The sequence below is a fragment of the Cordyceps fumosorosea genome, assembly GCF_001636725.1.
Source record: "Cordyceps fumosorosea ARSEF 2679 chromosome Unknown scaffold_6, whole genome shotgun sequence".
Classification (NCBI taxonomy): Eukaryota; Fungi; Ascomycota; class Sordariomycetes; order Hypocreales; family Cordycipitaceae; genus Cordyceps; species Cordyceps fumosorosea.
In genome coordinates, this window is record NW_017387306.1 from 501,787 (window position 1) to 507,786 (window position 6,000).

Consider the following 6,000-nt stretch of genomic DNA (forward strand, 5'->3'; position numbering starts at 1 on the left):
GCATTTGCAGCATTTGCAGCTAAAAGGGTACGTCGCTCGGCCACGGGGGGTCAGCCGTCCATGCGCTGAAAACGAGGCCCAGACACCCACTGGAAAATGAAGTACGTGAGCTGCACTGGTAGGGACCTGCCTGACAGGGCAGGGAGGGGTCTCAGCGGGCAATCGCCAGGAATGTCTCCCTCGGCCACCCGCGGCCTGCACCGTTGCCAGACAGACTTTCTTGCGCCAATCGAGAGGTAGTGCAAGTGCTAACAAGTGTTAACTAACCAGCAGAAGAAGTCGTCGTGCTAATCATGAAGCGGTACTTTGGTTTCCCCGCATATTGCCAGCCTAATAGAGGTACTATACAGTAATATACGGAGGTCGATGCGCAGCCAGGTCCAGCCATGGAAGCCCACAAGCCGCGTTCCAGGGAAGCACACCAAGATGTGAGTCTGGGTCGCCGCTTTTACCACACCACATTCGCCCATAAGCTCACCCACCTAGACCATCCCCTCCCCTCCCTTCCATCCCAGTAGCAGCGCGAAAAAAGCAAGACACCCTCATCACCCTGAGTCAAAATCGCCTCTCACATTGTTGCCAATTTCCACGGTCTCACTTCTTCCTCTTGCAAGACCCCCTCGACATTCTCTGTCTGCAAAATCAATCCACGCGTACTGGTAGATTGGGGAGTCTATCCGTATGCCTTGATCGATTAACCAGTCCTTTCCACCAAACAGTTGTGATGGCTCATTCCGCAAGGGTTTTGTTCCATGCATGCATGTTTGACAGCCTACCAGCACAGTTTAGTTACCTGCGAAGGCAGCGGCTGAATCATTCAACCCATCATTTTGTCCTCCCCCACGCGGCCGCCGATCTCTCCGCCATCCTTTCCCTAACCTCTCTCCTCCCTTTCTTCTCCCGCCAGCCGCTTCTGGAAACACAGCCGAGACTCGATCAGAGGCGACGCCGAAAGTCTAAAACGGCGATGCACACACTCTTGCCAAATCCATGATTCCGGGGAACCAACAAGCTAATGGCGCACACCAGATGAAAAAAAAAAGCGATTTGGGAAAAGAAAGACCCATGGTGGCAAGTAAAGGAAACCCCGAGGCATTGGGAAAGTACCCTTCATCAACAGGGGAAAAGCAGCGCATCCACTAGTCCTAGTGCAGACGAAGATGAATCTCCAGCATACCAGCTGGAGGCAAACCGCGTCTATCGACGTGGTGAACGGGCTTGCCCGCCAAAAGTCTGTATCCATCCATACATACGTAGGGCCCCTCTGTGGCTTCTGAAGTGTTCCAAATGGCTACTCTGCCCACTCACATGGAAGCTCTGGTACCTCTGGCGATGCAAAGGTCACTCACTCTATGCAGGTGCGACTCGGGCCGACAACATGGCCTTCCAACGTGTTGAACGGTTTCCTTGTGGCTCCTATCCGGACAGTGGGCTTCCCTTCAAATTCTCAAAGAGCTAATATCTACTTAGATGATTGAACAGGGCACTATCGCACAAGTAGATGGCAGACTGGCTAGCACATGCGGTCTATTAACCTTGTTTCCTGTCCTTCACGCGATTCGCGTATCATCAGCCCTGCATTTCAGTCATTCATGGTTTCCAAACTATTGGGTAGTTACTGAGGGCGGTTCCTTTGCCCAAAGTGGTTCAATGGTCCGCCTGACGTGCAGTCTTATGTACAGTTGCATCAAGGGGGGCATGTGTTGCAATGCCTAATCAGCATCGCATAACCGTCTTTCTGCATCAGCCCGACGACGGCGCTGAAAATGCCAGACTGAGGCGAAAAAGCAACCACGCTTTCCTCGCGACCAGAGTCAAACTCTGGCCAGGCAAGCTGGAAATCGAGGCGAGTTGTTCGGCGTACGCCTGGTGGGCCCCTTCGGCTGCACACCGTCAAAGTGTCTGGAATGCGCGTTTGACCGACCTTTTGCAGATCTTTGATAGCGCGTGTATCAGTCTGACTTTATACTGGACCGGTCGGTAGCCTTCCCCGTTAACAATTAGCGCCTCGGTTCAGTTTTGGCTCGTCAATGGCAGACACGGGTTGCCACGGTGGCCGCTCAATGCTTTCGATGCCAGCTGCCGCGGCTTGGATAGAACAATGAGGTTTTAAATTATCAGGAGAAGTAGGGTCCAATATAAGCTCAATACATTTTAGCTTCCAGAGGCCAATATGTCTTTCGGCGGGAGTTATAGACGGGCCGGTACGGTGACGACGGTGACGGGTGGTGAGCCGACGGTCGCCAATTGGTGACGGTCCATCAAGGCCAGCATTAGATGGCTATGCTTGCATTGTCGAGGCTCTTTTATTATGCAGCACAAAAAGCCTATGCCTTTGCATAAGATGTACGAGATGCATAAGACGCAGGAGTATGCATGCATGTATGCATACGCGGGGGGAGGCAACACTGCTCATCTTCATCCTCATATTCACACATAATACTTGCATTCGCGACATTGTGTCCCGCACAAAGCCGCATCGTGGCATAGCTCTGCGTTGGTACATAGATTACAAGCGCATCGTCTACCCCGGCAAGAAGAGGAGCATGAAACAAGGATCATCACGGTAGCATAACGTTTTGGAAACGATGGAAGATCTCCACTGACGCGTGCATCAGTCAAGCGAGAGAGCGTTGGGACGAGCCAGGGACCCCTTGCCCGCGCCGTTCTGTACGGTCGCAACTCGGCGCAGTACGGAGCAGCTAATCTACATGTACACCTATGGAGGTACGATTACTCAGTACGGATCAGTTGCGTGTGCGTACAACCAAGGAGGGAAGCCGGGTGAGCAGGGACGGAACCAGGCGAAAAGAAGAAGGTCAAAGCCCCCGCGCGGGAGGTCATGCCCCCTCCCCTCCGACCAGCCGTCATGCCAAGTGAGCGGCTGGCTTGAGCCGTACGCTGCGGGCGAGATGGGCTCATCAGTGCGCGAAAAGCATCGTGGTGTACCGATTACTTTTGCACCTACCAGATTGGTACCAGGTGCAGGCGCAGGTGCAGGTATCGAGGTCAATCCATCTCCATCTCCAGACACAATGGCGTAGCGTGCTGCGCGGCCGATGCCATTGCGGTAGGTGGCTTATTGTGCGATGGCAGCCAGTCCGGCTTGTTGTTGGCCAGTGGTGGGTGGTGCGAGCGCGACCAAAGTCACCGAGAAGACTGATGGTTCTTCTGCCTTGTATTTTGCGCCAGCGACCTGGTTAATGACAAGGCCATGCGCAAATGTCTCGGATTCCAATCCATTGGACATGGAGACGATGGCCTGTCAGCCTGCTCTGCCCTGCCCCTTGCTCGCGCGATTGGTGAGTGCGTTCACTGGCAACTCAACTCGGCAATAGTATTGGGCAGTTAATAATGCGAGGGGGAGGCAAGACATTCGAGTGTGCATCATGATGAAATGAGCGTGTGAGACAACAGCAGGCACAGGCCCCACCAGTGCAGCCGCAAATTCCGCGCCGGTCTGGTCAGTCGTAAAAGGAGAGGAGGGTCCTGTGTGTGGTTTTTTCCTTTGCTTTCTTTTTCCTCACCTTCTTTCCAGGCTCGGTTGATGGAGGGAGGGTAGTGTCAGATGCGCTGAATTGCTACCTCGGACCACGCCAGCATTCCAGGCAAGACTGGCGGGCCCCGCCCGAATTGGAGGACGGATAAGCCCGTGATGAAATAACGTTACTGTATGTATCTGTACTTTCCAGAGAGATACTTATTGTTGACTATTACCTCCAGTAATCTATAAAAGCATGTAAAAGAACGCACATGGTTTAGTCGCAGCAGCCATATGATTTTTTTTCCATCACTACCATGAGCAGATGATGAGGCCGGGTCAGCAGGATAGTGCACGTTATTGCGTTTATTCTCTTATTATAATAAGGGGAGATGAGGATGGGGGCCACGATGCTCCCTCCGATCATCAGGCATACATACATATTACCCGTAGGTATTATTCAGCACGTACCGGACAGTATGGACCGCATCAATTCTACTGTATAACGCGCCAGGGAGAACACCAGGTTTCCGGGCCGTGTCCCCCTTGCGCGTGGATGTTTTTACTTTGAGACATCTCGCTTCTTTTTTTTCTAGTTATTTCCTTTTGACAAACTATCTGTACGAATTACAGTATTTTTAATTGTTTTCGCTGTGATACGCGCGATCGTTCAGTGTTGCTACTAGTCACGGGAGATTTTCGCAACAAGACAGTTATATCCTTATCCTTCCATATTACAAAACAGGATTGCCACGTTGGGAAATGTGTAGCGATGCGCGGAAAGAAAAAAGAACATGCGACTGCGCCCCAGTTTAAACATTTTGTGGGAAAAACGAGTTCGAATTGGGCGACACCGCAAGCGCGCCGAGGCTTTGCCCCTGCTGCTTCGGTGAGCCAGGTACTCCGTGCCTAGGTAACTAACACTGATGAAAAAAAAAAAAAAAAAAAAACCGAACGGCCATGATCCGGATGCAGGGGATAGGCGGAGAGAGGCAAGGCTTGCGCGCCGCCACAAAAAGCCGACGCCAGCTAGGCTGACTGGCTGGAGTCGGAGTCACGATGGGGCCTGCTGTTACGAGAAAACATTTCGGGATTCCAGAATCTAATATGTCGGGTTATTTCTGGGGTACGGAACAGTTGTGTAATGAAATGTCAGATCACGGTGCGTGCCGCGTCTGATGACAGCGACGTGACCGGGCCTGGCTTGAAACGGGAAGGGAACCAAGGCGGAAGGAAGGCGATCGGAGAACGGACGATGTTGAATCTGCTTCTCATTTCGGCAGACGGTGGCAGATTTGTTTGCCTGCTGGGGTCTGGCTTATTAGAGTTGCTCGGTAGTTGGCGGCTGTGCTCCGGTGCTTCGTATAACACGGCAGGTAAGCCGATGCGGCACATGGTTGATCGCACAACGGCAGAAGAATAATCTGCGAGGCTGGCTGCGGAGCACCAACCTTTGCATAGCTACTGGGTATAAAACGAGATTGATTTACAAGGAACTCGCCCATCTTGTTCATAGCCAGCTGAGGGATGGCCGGGCGCGGCCGTGAGGCGAGAGGGGAAAGCAGAATCAATCTCCGTACATCCGCCTCGCCTCGTTCATCAACCTATCCAGACGGCTTCTAGTTCAGCCATCGACAACTGATACGATGGGTGGCTATTGGGCCGGTAGAGGAGTCGTCTCCACGGATCATCTGTGGCCTCGTCCCGACTCGACTCGTGGGCCTGCTGGGCTTGGCCAACTGGGCTTGAGGTGGCTTTTCCACTGGGCCCAGTTGCCACTTGCCCTTCTGCTCATGGCGGCTCACCCGCCTTGTCCCAAATAGTCAGGTACGTTGGTCCGCCCCTCCCACTAGCCTCGAACCCAGTTGCCCAGTTGCGCTAGGCGCGGCCTTGTGAGGGCGTAACGTCGTACCGGTACTCGCGGTGATGGCCAAGTATGGCTTGATTTTGACAGGTCGATCATGGAAAATAACCCAATCACAGGAAAACAAGAGTCATGTTTGTTCACGATCATAGGTGCCAGACGAATGAATATTTTGAGACTATTTCATGATCTTCTTCTCTCATCACCGGGCTTCGCAGCAAGTACCTTTCTGCCCTTACATATCCAACTCACCCCCACCAGCGCCACTGAAAGCCACCAAAGCCACCAAGGCCGCTAAAGCCAGGGCTCCAGGGCTGCCCACGAGTAATTACAATGCGCCAGTCCAACGGCAAGTCCTTCCAGTTAGACCGCTAAAAGAACCGGAAAAGTTAGCAGGCCCTTGAAGGCTGAACTCTGGCCCTGTAACCCGGCACCAGTACCTGTGAAGGGCAAAGCATCAAGCCACTAAAGTTCAACCACCAAAAATGCTCGCACAGTCCGACAGACCACTACCTACTGCTACCGCTAGCACCTTCACCACCGCTATTGCGACCGCTAAATTCTAAATGCTCCGCCTGATTGGAACCATCTGAGCCCATCTCGCTCATCTCTCCCCCAGTGCCGTGACCCCCCCCCCCTTCCCCTCTCCAGCCCC